The following is a 14,008-nucleotide window of genomic DNA, read 5'->3' as shown; positions in this document are numbered from 1 at the left end:
CAAACGTAATGGCAAAATAATTTTTTTGCATTCACGTTCTAAACTATACATATTGTAGGCAGTTATATGAGGTAATTTGAAATTCCAATAGTTTTTTTTCTAAATTATCTCAAACAAAATGTATTAAACATTTTGAACAATCGCCATTACTACCAAGGAATGACAAAACAACAATTTGTAAATTTTGTAGGATAAAATAGAAAGCAAAAATTATCAATCTAGAGATTAAAATATGTAGATCATACAAATATTTTAAAGGTTAAAAATCACCTTTACTTCCTAAAGTTTTATATAAGTAACAATTTCGTCTCTAAACTTTGGTTTGTAACTATTTAGTCTCTATATTTTCAATTAGGTAACAATTTAATCTCTGAACTTTATTATGTAACAATCTAGCCCTTGAACTTTAAAATTTGTAATGAATAGTCTCTGCTGTAGAAATTAATGTTTAGGTTTAATGAAATTTCATGCATAAATAAACCATTAAATTCATTATAGACTTTATAGTTTTACAAAATATAAAGTTTACATCATAAACTATTAAAAATTGACATCTAATTTTGATAAATCTTTTTATTTTAGGGACTAAATTGTTACAATGTCGAAAGTACAATGGCTAAATTGTCACATACTAAAGTTAAGGAACTAAATCATTACAAAATTGAAAGTATATGGACTAAATCGTTACAAACCAAAGTTTAGGGACTAAATTGTTGTTTTCATAAAAGTTCAGGGATCAAAAATATTTTTTAACCTATTTTAAATGAGATGATTTTAACGGATGTTTTAAATTTTATTTTATCATAGTTAGAAACGGATGAAAAATATGTATTTAATATCATATTATCCAACATAATGTTGAGGGCACATGTGTTATTATGTATTTTTTATTTAGAATTTGAGTATTTTGTGGTGTAGACTCAACTCAAACAAAATAGAGCAGGTAATTTATGAATTGAATGGAATTCCTTGCGGAAGCGTATGAACGCTGTGACATTGACATTCAATTTTGAAAACAACAAAATACAGAGAATTAAACATATAGATTTATAGAATAAACAATTATACTTAAACATGCTTTACCATAAAGAAAAATGAAGAGAAAACTCACCCTTATAGATCACTTCTCTTTTATTTTCCTGTCCTCGAGATCACGATCTTTTCTCTTCACGAACAAGAAAAACTCTTCTTGAATACATGAATCACAAAAACTAAACATATGGACACTACCACTCAGTGACCTTGCTATTCTCCAACAAGGAATGAAATGGTGGGATTTCTTTAGAGTTTTGGGAGAGGGAAGGTAAATTGGCAGGGTTTTTTTTTTTTTTTTTAATAGAGAAAAATGAAAGAGTCTTCTGTATTATACGTATGAACCACTTCCCACACCTATATTTTCACAAAACAATGATAAAGAAGATAAGGGAGGGAGGGAAGAGAGTTACAATAACTCCCTCCCACGTACAAAAAACTTAACTCCCTTGTAATATTATATAAAATATAATATTATTAATATACGATCAATTAACTAACCATTAATTAATTAATCATATATTATACATCTTAATTGTATTAAAATGCGAGCCTTCCTTATAACACATAGTTTTAGTATGAATCTCATTTACATTAATTTTTAACCTATAGAATTTATATGAATCTCATTCATATAGATAATATTTGAATCTTATTCAAATATTTATCTCTCATATACTATATAATTTAAATTATAATCATATTTATAATTAACTATATACTATAATGTATCCATATACATTATACTACATATTGATCATATTAATATAATTAATATTTCTAATTCCAATAAATAATTTGAATAATTCAAATTATTCCAAAAATAATTATCCCTTATTATTATCCTTAGTGAGCTAGCAAGGGAACCTTATGGACCTACATATTAGAAGCTCCAATGATACGAGATTAATTAATTAAACCCTTTAATTAAATTAATCAACATTCATTAGCTACAGGTCACTCCACTAAAGACCCACAACTGCATTATTTGCACTATAGATATACTTTTATTTCCATGGATATAACCAATGAATAGTAAGTTGATCCTTCACAAATTTCTTGTAACTACAGTTGGGTCAAATTATCGTTTTACCCCTGTAGTTAATTTAACTCCTTAAATACCACTGATCTCACTAATGAACAAATAGTTTATAGTCCAACTATAAACTCATCCCTTGCCAATAAGAGGGTAAGGCCTTATTGTTCACGTTGGAGTATATTAACATGCAGTGGAGAAAAACAAAATAAATGAGCACTCTAATCATACTTAATTTGAGTTTAAAACATGCTTCAAAGTAACTTTTACAGAAGAGGGTTTGCTGAATATAATACTTTGAAGTATCCTTTTCGAGTCCAGTTGAGTTCCACGTGAAAGAGCTTCAATCTTCAAGTAGACCATCACCAAGATCTTCTTAAAGGAACTCTGATTAGAGAACCATGTGAGTGAAAGTAGATCGTTCCAAATCCTATTGAGAAAGAACATAAAAAATTACAGTCCAATGGAACAGATTATGCATAAACAGTAAATTACAGCATGCTTCTTTAAATGAACAGACAAGGGATAGAGTATGCAAACATTTGAAGAACCTTTCTTCAAGTATCCCTCGATCATTCAGCAACTCGTTTAACAGCACAAACTGGAATGCAACGATTATAACTCGATCCCAATGAACGTTTGGATGAACCTCAATCACAATCGAGTTCAACTCGATCTTTGAACCTCAAACAGAACTAGAACACCACCACAAGAGTTACCTTGGTATTCGGTGTGAGAATCCAGGAGTTGTGGGCTCTGTGTGACTTTGGACAGGAAGAAGGTAAACGATCGAGTAAGTGGGAGATGAATAAAGTCTATCATATAGACTAGATACTCAATCGTTTAGTAAGAAGAAGCCTATTGTATAGACTTGCTGCTCGATTGTGTAGCAACGAGTAAACGAGTAACATCATATAGTAAACTCGAAACTCGATCATGTATGCTCTCTATGCTATCGTTTAGTAAAACACTTTTACTTGATAGCCTTTTTGTGAGATCAATCCGAATGAATACATTAACTACTGAATCTTAGAAAACCATTTTCCTTTTATCTCACAGTTACCATAAAGCTTCCAATAACCTTCCACTCAATTCGATTATTAAAGAAAAAGAATAATTAATTATCATATAATTAATATGTTATAAATAAATATAATAACCAACTCATCATATTATATTTATAACCTATAGTTTTAATATTTCATCATATGAAACATATAAACCATAATTCTTTTTCTATTTTATGGTATTTAATATAAATCATATTTATATTAATTCTTCCAATGATAATGTATCAAATACATCATATCAATCATATCACATATAATTGAATTTCCTCTTGTTTAACCTAAAATCTGATTCTCAATTTGAACCCATTGAGCTACCAAGGGGACCTTATGAACTTGTAGCTTGAAACTCCAACGGAACGTGAATAACTAACTAAACTCTTCAATCACGATATTCACTATCCGTTAACTGTTGGTCAGTCCACTAAAGACCGACAACTGCACTCTTCGTACTACAGATATATTTTTGTGTCCATATGACTAATCAACAGTACAATGACTATTCATAAATCGCTCGTAAGTACAACTAGGCTAATTCACCGTTTTGCCCCGTGTAGTTACATCTAACTCCTTAATTACGACTGATTCCTCTAATAAACAATAAGTCATAGTCTTATAATGACTAAGTCCTCTCGGGCCAGGAGAGGGTGTGGCCACTATGTTAAAGACTCGGAATTAGCCCTTGAGGAAGTAATTTATCTACTTACCCCTGCTTTGAGAAAGGAGTGAAATCCGCGTTGTGTAGTTGAGTTCCCCGCTCCCCAAACAGACGAATCCTCAAAATGGTAGGCTTGTTGAGTTGACAATCTGGCCACTCTCACCCATACAAATCAAATGACCGCCCTCATGAGCAGGAGTTCCAAACTCACTCAGGATCAAGGTCATGTCACATATGGTCATTCTAGTGAAATGTAAGTCTCAATTATCAACGATGTTATATAAAGAAACTAATCATTTCGTGGTTCGGTCTTATTCAAACTTTTTGTATAGGATACCCCCACTCGTATGTCTCCACATGAATGGTCAGGATCAAACCATTTGTAGCACTTTACAGCACTTGTAATATCTAAAAAGCGGGCCGTATTCGTAGTGTCACCAAGATAAGGTATCATTCCTTTATTCTTATACTACATACCATTTAGGTTATTACTTAAGGCATGGTCCACTTGTATGTCTCCACATACATGCTTAAGTTACATAAAATAACCTCGGATCTTAGTTTATTGGATTGCTGTCTCTTATACACATCTAGATGTGTATAAGAGACAGAGCTATGAGAGACTTTGTAAACGAATCAGCAACATTGTGCTTCGACGCGATCTTCGTGACTATCACATCACCGTAATGCACAATCTCCCTGATCAAATGATACTTCTGTTAGATGTGCTTGCCTCTTCGGTAACTCCAAGGTTCCTTAGAATTTTCCACAGCCATGATGTTATCACAATAGGGTGTGATCGGCAGAGACATATTTGAAATAACTTCCAATTTGGTAAAGAACTTCCTAAGCTAAACAGCCTCTTTAGCAGCTTCACGAGCGACTACGTATTCAGCTTCCATAGTGGAGTTCGCGATGCATCCCTACTTGATGTTTTGCCAAACTACAACTCCTCCATTCAGAGTGAACACTACCCTGATGTCGATTTTCGAGAATCTCTATTAGTCTAAAAGTCAGAGTCTGTGATCCTGTAAGGATCAAATTCTTATATCCACACACGAGCATATAGTCCCTCGTTCTTTAAAGATACTTGAGGATTGTTTTGATCGTCGTCCAGTGATCTAATCCTGGATTGGACTGATATCAACTGATAATCCCTACTACATAGCAAATTTCAGGTCTAGTACATAACATTGCATACATAAGGCTACTAATAGTCGATGCATAGGGAATACGTCTCATTTCCTCGACCTCTTGAGGTATCTTAGGACACTGCTCCTTAGACAAAATAATTCTATGCTTGAAAGATAATAAACCCCTCTTGGAATTCTGCATTGAGTACCTGATCAACATCTTATCAATGTACGATGCCTGAGACAACGCCAACATTTTGTTCTTACGAGCCCTTATAATTTGAATCCCTAGAACAAACTACGCCTCTCCCAAATATTTCATTTGGAATTGGGTGGCTAGCCATTTGTTAATGCAGTCAGAATACCTACATCATTCCCAATGAGTAGGATATCATACACATACAGCACAAGGAAAGCTACTGAGCTGTTGATGATTTTCTTGTAAATACAAGGCTCATCAACATTATGATCAAAGCCAAAGGATTTGATCGCACTATCAAATTGAATGTTCCAAGATCTAGATGCTTGTTTTAGTCCATAAATGGACCTATTAAGCTTGCAAACCTTTTGCTCTTAATCTGGAATAATGAACCCTTCTGGTTGAGCCATGTAGATGGTCTCCTCAAGGTTACCATTTGAAAAGGCAGTCTTGACGTCCATTTACCATATCTCATAATCATAAAATGTGGTTATGGACAGGAGAATCCTGATAGACTTCAACATGACAACAGGTGAGAAAGTTTCCTCATAGTTCATTCCTTCAACCTGGGTATAACCCTTTGCCACAAGTCTAGCCTTAAAAGTTTGTACCTTTCCATCTACACCTCTTTTTCTTTTGTAGATCCACTTACAACCTATAGGTTTTACCCTATCAGGCTGATTCATAAGTTCCCAGATAGAATGGAAGTACATAGACTTCATTTCCTGATTCATGGCTTTAATCCATTTATCTTTGTCAACATCCTCCATTGCTTGCTTATAAGACAACAAATTCTCAACTCCATCATCAGATATGATGTTTTGGGCTTCTGTTAAACCCATGTAGTGTTCAGGTGGGTTCGCAACCCTCCCATTACGTCGAGGCATTCCCAACTCTTGAGATGGTTGACTAGATGGACTAACATCAACAACTCTTGTTGATCTATTAGCTTGTTCAACAACTCTTGTTGAACTCTCACTAGTCTTATTAGAAATCTCATTTAAAACAAGTTTACTTTGTGGCTTATGATACCTGATGTGGTATTCTTCCAAGAAGATAGCAATATAAACACCTTATTTTTACTTGGATCATAGAAGTATCCACCGCTTGTTTACTTGGGGTAGCCTACAAATAGGCAAACTTTCGAATGAGGTTCCAACTTTTTAAGGTTAGCTATTAACACGTGGGCAGGACATCCTCAAATCCTGAAGTGACGTAAACTACCTTTACAACCTCTCCATAATTCAAAAGGCATTTCAGAAACACTTTTCAAGGGAACATTGTTTAAAATATAAACTGCAATCTCTACTGCATATCCCCAAAACGAGTCTAGAAGATGAGCATAATTTGTCAAGACCGAACCATGTCCAACAGGGTTCTGTTTCTCCTTTCTAATACACCATTCTGCTGAGGTGTACCTAGGACTGAGAGTTGGGATGTGATTCCATGTTCTATCATATAGTTCTAGAACTCTAAGTCCATATACTCCCCACCACGATCAGATCATAATGTTTTTTTCTTTTTACCTAACAAGTTTTCGACTTCAATCTTATACTCGAACTTTTCAAGAGCTTTAGACTTATGTTACATTAGGTATAGATACTCATAACTTGAATAATCATCTACGAAGAAGATAAAATATTCATACCCACCTCGTGCTCTAACACTCATCAGATCACAGAGGTCTGAATGTATAAGCTCTAAAGTTTCCTTCGCTCTATAACCTTTTCCTGTAAAAGGTCGTTTGGTCATTTTGTCTTCAAGGCAAGATTCACATACAGACAAAAAGTTTTCTTCTAAACCATTTAGAAATCCACATTTCACCAACTTCTCAATTCTATTAAGAGTGATGTGACCTAACCTTAAATGCCAAATATGGGTATTTTTCATAGGAGAAACCCTTGGTCTTTTTACAGTGGTTGCTGTTTTGAACATTTCAGTATTAAGCAAGGCTTTTATGACTACCTTAGTGCATACAAGTTATTTTCCATTGAATCAAAACTAATCTTCATACCATTCTTAAAAATAAACACTGTATTCTCAGAAAAAGAAGATGGAATAACTTTGTTCAATCAGACAAGAAACTGAAATTAAGTTCCTCTTGATATGAGGAATCACATAAACATTATCTAGTAACAGATAACGTTTCTTGTCCAAAAATAACCTATGTCTACCTACAACCACAACTAAAACAACCTCACCATTACCGACTCTAAGAGTCATTTCTCCAGCTTCCAATGTTTTCCAGGAACTAAATCCTTAATGGGAAGAACATACGTGGTTAGTAGCACCTAAATCAAGTATCCAGGCAGAATCATCATTCTCTACCAAACACGTCTCTAAGATAAATAAATCACATTTATCGTCTTTAAACTTCTTTCTCTTCTAGAAAGTAATGGGATCAATATCAGAACCTATATAAGCTCCAAGTTTCATTTCAAAGAACAATTCTCATCGATGAACTTCGTCTGAGTCAGCAACAATTGCTTTCTCTTTTAGTCCCTTGACATTCAAGAAAGACTGGAGGTTATCTTGGGAACTGATACTACTGGTTTCTTTATCATCAATCCCTTTTTGCTAAAAAAGTAAGAACTTGCGTTCAAACAATTCTTGCAACGAGTCCATGATCTCACGTGCAATGACCATGTTCTAAACCCTTTTGGCCAATGCATCAGGTATACTAGCCAAAATGTGAAGTCGGGGCATCGAATTAGCCTTCATCCATACCTCATAAGCATTACAAACATTTTGCAGTGCATCAGGGGTCGAGACTTGAGGACACTCCTCAACTATGACAAACTTGAGGTAGTTTACCATGAAATACTTTAGACTCTTTCCAACGTATAAAATCGGTCAAATTTGAAAGACAACTAACGGAAAATCAAGCATTGACATGTTGCTAAAAAAACAAACATATTGATCTACGTTAGATTTTTGGCAATTACTCTTTAAAACAAATCCAATATGGTTTAGCAAAATCCAAATGAACCCCATAACACATCTAGTTTTGCAATGACGCTTCAGTGGTTTAGGACAAAAGCCACCGAAGGGTAGTCAATTTATCCCTCCTCTGAATTGAGACACTCTCAACCAATCATTACATCAGAACAACTTTTTTTCCTATAACGACTAGCCATTATTGATTTGGTCAAAAAATCATTAACTTGCTTAACAATTTTCCGTAAGTGTGACCCTTCATTTTAAATCCTAGAGTTCCGCCCCAAGCAGACAATCTGAAGGGAAAAAATACAATTGGGGCAAAAACTAAAGTGACCCTATCCATTTCTGGAGTTTTGCCTTGATATTGACCAACCGCACAAACCATCCAAAGGGGGACGCTCTCAAGGCGCCACAAGGTCGTGCAAGAAGATCACACGGTGCAAACCAATGAAGGAGACCGCAAAACATATCGACACACATCCTTCACCCACTTACTATAAATACTCTCTCCGTTCACCTTATTATTGACTCATGCAAACACCATCCGAAGGGGGACGCTTCTAGGGCGCCACGAGGCCAAGCATGAATCTCACGGTGTGAATGGAATTGACATATCATATATATCTTTTCCTCCTACTAAATATTTTAAAACCTAGGCTTTAGTTTACTTAGAAAAACATGGCTAATCATTTTTACTAAGTGACTGTTTAGGTTTGCCCAAAAGTAACACTTACTTTGGAAAGTTAAACAACTGTTGATCATCATTCATTAAACACTTTAACGAACTTTAATCAGCTGTTGCATGTTTGTAGCAAATCTATCTAATTCACCTTTCAAAGTAGGTTCCTAGGTAGGGGTGTTTCATTTCTGTCAGCTTAAATATCCCAGCCTAGCTAGAACCCATCTTAGACAAAAGGTCCCTTATAGATAGATTTATTACAAATTTAATCTTTAATGGAAATCAATTTAATCCTATTAAACCGATTTAAAAGATTAAACTTAGGTTTCTAATCTCATTAGTACCATGAACTTAGGTCTATCTCAATCAAATTTTAAAACCATTTTAAAACATGATTTTACCTAAGTTTGCATGCAACTCTTGGTTATTAATTTTAATTTTAATTTCATTAATTATAACTCTTATAAAAAAAATGAAACAATCAAAATCAACAACAATGCGAAGCTAGACATCCATAAGGCATTCATAACTCTTATAAATAAACCTAAGTGTCATGCTCCATGCACTGTTCATTCATTACTACTTTTATATAACTCTTATATAACAAAGTAATGAACCAAGCATACATGCTCTCATACACCCTTATACTATAACACTTATAATATAAAGATGATGCATGAATATACTTAATGCATGCATAAATATAACTCTTATATTATATGATGCATGAGCATGCTTTAATGTAATTTAATCATGCAATCTACTATATTATAACACTTATAATATAAAGATGATGCATGAATAAATGCATAACCTAAGGTGGGTTTTAAATCTATATGTCAAAAATTATGGCATATAAACTAACATACATTACATGTACATTAAAAAAAATTGATGGACTAGGATAATATGCCTCAAAATAAGAAAAATAAAGCTAACTATTACATTGAACATTAAGTCAACCGGTTCAAACAAGCGAATCGAATCTTGAACCATTCGGGCGACGCCTTGTCTCTTTGATTGTGTAACAGCTCCTTGTGATCGTCTAGTAACGTTGAGCGTGTAACCACGATCGTGTAGCATGGATTGAGTGCCTTTAACTATGCGATGAAGCATGAAGGTCACGTGATCGTGCAGTGCACAACGCGCAACACATGCCTAAACGATCGAGTAAATGACGACTATGCGATGAAGCATGATCGTCTAAATGAAGGAGGAGCAAGCGTCAAGTATATTATAATGGATGATCGAGTAGCCAGTGACTATGTGATGAAGCATGCTGGACTACACGATTGTTTAGTGTGCACACCTACCATGCGTCGAGTATCATATACTCTATGCAATCGTTTACCCCAAGCGTCTACGCGATCGAGCAGCCAATGCAACAGATAGAGTAAACCCTTTACTCAATTGTTTAGCATCAGCCATGCGATCATTTAGTAATTGCTACACGATCAAGTAGAACTTTTCTACATGATCGTTTAGTCAAATTTAAACGATCGTTTAGCTTGGGCTACACGATGTGACCAACCTTTGGTCTTCTTCCTCGAAGAGCACAACATCTCCATGCATCTTTGAAGCCTCATCACGAACGACTCAAAATACTTCAACTACTTTGAATACAAACTCGATTGCTTGTTAATTATGCCTAAAAACACAGGGGCCCTTACAAATTAACACTTTGTAAACTTAAAGAAAACTTTAAACAGAGGCAATCATCCCGTAAACATCCATCAATACATCCACAAACACATTTAACTCTTAAACACATTGTAAAATACTTAAAACCCACCAAGACTGTAAAAAAAAGTTCAATACAGCAATGGAATTTGGAATATCAGAAAAACTTGACTCTGATACCAATTGAAGGAACTCTGATTAGAGAACCATGTGAGTGGAAGTGGATCGTTACAAATCCCATTGAGAAAGAACACAAACAATTATAGTCCAACGGAACAGATTATGCATAAACAGTAAAATACAACATGCTTCTTTAAATGAACAGAAAAAGGGATAGAGTATGAAAACCTTTGAAGAACCTTTCTTTAAGTATCCCTCGATCGTTCAACAACTCGTTTAACAGCACGAACTCGAACACAATAATCAGAACTCAATCTCAATGAACGTCTAGATGAACCTTGATCGCAATCGAGTTCAATTCGATCTTCGAACCTCGAACGAAACTAGAACACCACCACAAGAGTTACCTTGGTATTCTCGGTGTGAGAATCCAGGAGTTGTGGGCTCTGTGTGACTTTGGATAGAGGAATGAAGAAGGTAGACGATCGAGTAAGTGGGAGATGAATAAAGTCTATCGTATAGACTAGATACTCGATCGTTTAGTAAAAAGAAACCTATCGTATAGACTTGTTGCTCGATCATGTAGCAACAAGTAAACGAGTAACTGTCGTATAGTAAACTCGAAACTTGATCGTGTATGCTCTTTATGCTATCATTTAGTAAACACTTTTATTCGATAGCCATTTTGTGAGATCAAGCTAGAAAACTATTTTCTTTTTATCTCACAGTTACTATAAAACTTCCAATAACCTCCCACTCAATTCGGTTATTAAAGAAAAATAATAATTAATTATCATATAATTAATATGTTATAAATAAATATAATAACCAACGTATCATATTATATTTATAACCTATAGATTTAATAGTTCATCATATGAAACATATAAACCATAGTTCTTTTTCTATTTTATGGTATTTAATATAAATCATATTTATATTAATTCCTCCAATGATAATGTATCAAATACATCATTCAATTATATCATATGTAATTGAATTGCCTCTTGTTAATTTGAACAATTCAAACTAACCCAAAATCTAATTTTCACTTAAACCCATTGAGCTACCAAGGGGACCTCATGGACCTATAGCTTGAAGCTCCAACAGTACGTGGATAACTGACTAAACTTTTTAATCACGATATTCACCATTCGTTAACTGTTGGTCATTCCACTAAAGACCGACAGCTGCACTCTTCGCACTACAGATATATTTCTGTATCCATATGACCAATCAACAGTGCAATGACCCTTCACAATTCGCTCGTAAGTACAACTGGGTAAATTCACTGTTTTGCCCCGTGTAGTTACATCTAACTCTTTAAGTACCATTGATTCCTCTAATGAACAATAAGTCATAGTCTTACTATGACGAAGTCCTCTCGGGCCAAGAGAGGGTGTGGCCACTATGTTCAAAACTCATAATCAACCTTTAAGAGAGCAATTTATCTACTTACCCCTGCTTCGGGGAATGAGTGAATTCTGTCTTATGTAGCTGAGTTCCCAGCTCCTTAATCAGAAGAATCCCTAAAATGGTAGGCTTGTTGAGTTGACAATCTGGCCACTTTCACCCATACAAATCAAAGGATCGCCCTCATGAACAGGAGTTTCGAAATCACTAAGGATTAAGGTCATTTCACCTATGGTCATTCTAGTGAAATGTAAGTCTCAATTATTAATGGTGCTATATAAAGAGACTAATCATTTCGTGGTCCGGTCTTATACAAACTCTTTGTATAGGATACCCCCGCTCGCATGTCTCTACATGAATGGTCAAGATCAAACCATTTGTAGCATTTTACAACACTTGTAACATCTACAAAGCGGGTCGTATCAGTAGTGTCACTAGGATAAGGTATCCCTCCTTTATCCTTATACTACAGACCATTTAGTTTATTACTTAAGGCATGATCCACTTGTATGTCTCCACATACATGCTTAAGTTACATAAAATAACATTGGATCTTAGTTTATTTGATTGAGTAAATGCTTATAAGATAACATTTATTTTATTAATAACAATATGTTTACAAAGTGTTTACAAACTACGAGATTACCGGGAGAATTAGGACACCAATCCCAACACTTCTCGACTATTCTCTTACAAGGATTGTGTGGTGGAAACACTAAATTGAGCTGGATGTATATGAGATTTGAAGAAGGTTTGGTGATTTATGCAGAGTTCCTTTTTGAAGTTCTTGTAAACCTGAATCATTATTCATCTCAGCACTTCAATTTATAGAGCTTTCACCATGCAAATTTATGGCTTGCACGAAGGGCAGCTCCTACTTCATGGAGAAAATGGAGTTGTGAATAAGGAAGTTCAATACATAGTGGAGATTTTCAACATTTTGAAAATCTCCACTTTGAAAATTTATTTTCCAAAAAATGATTTCGAAAATCATTTTTAAATTGAATTTATTTAATTTCATTTATTAGTTTTATAAAAATTAATTCAATTGATTAATTTTTAAATAAAACTAATTAATTAAACATTTTTATTAAATTTATTAATTTAATATCCAATATTAAATTAATAAAAACAATTCCATCAAAATGAAATTAATTTAATACAATTAATATTTAAATCATATTTAAACATTAACTGTTTCTCCAATTTCATTTAATTTTGATCAAATTAAATATTTTAATTGTATCAAATACAATAAATAGAAACCCTAATTGAATTTGAACATTTCAAATTCTAAACCCTAATTTCAAATCTTATCAAGATTACTCAACTTACTAATCCAAATTATGAGCTAGTAGAATTTAACAACACGAGCACTTAGTACAATTCAACTGGGTATAACACGATTACCGTGTGAACATACAAATAACGTATACGATAATACTTTTCTAAAGCAAAGGAGATGTTATAGCAGATACTATAAGTTAAAATAACCATAGACTTATTAAAACGAACTCGACGTCTCGTGGAAATGTCAATAAGTTGTCGAGGCACCCTCTTAACAAGCCATGTCATGAAGGAAATTATTCACTTTGCACAGGCAGTAAGCAGACTATAGCGACTGTCAAATATATAATGGTTAATTCTAGTAGAACTACACATCAAACTACTCAAATTTGACATAACTATTAATACTTGCACTGTAACACTTGAGTCCCCATAAGATTCCCTAGGTTGAGGGAAGAATTCAAAATTAAAGCCTTGGAAGGAAAAAGTTTGGCTAAGTCCCTAAACTATGCCTTGGAGTTAAGAATATTTGATGGGAACCCAAGCTGAAAATTTGGAGGGTAGAATTTTGACTCAGTGTCTGAACCATGTTTTGGAGGAAGCATTAACGCTTAGAAAAATTTCTAAGTATTGGGACCATGTTGTTAGAAGTGAAGTATGCGTTGGTCTAGAAGAGAAGAGAAGAAGAAAAGTTTGGTGTATTGGGAGAAAAAGGTTGGGATTCAAGAGTTGGAAGCATAATAGGATGAAGTAAAAAATTTGGC

This window comes from Benincasa hispida, chromosome 1, assembly GCF_009727055.1.
Source record: "Benincasa hispida cultivar B227 chromosome 1, ASM972705v1, whole genome shotgun sequence".
Classification (NCBI taxonomy): Eukaryota; Viridiplantae; Streptophyta; class Magnoliopsida; order Cucurbitales; family Cucurbitaceae; genus Benincasa; species Benincasa hispida.
The sequence above is the reverse complement of the archived record's forward strand: the minus strand, read 5'-3'. Positions refer to the sequence as shown.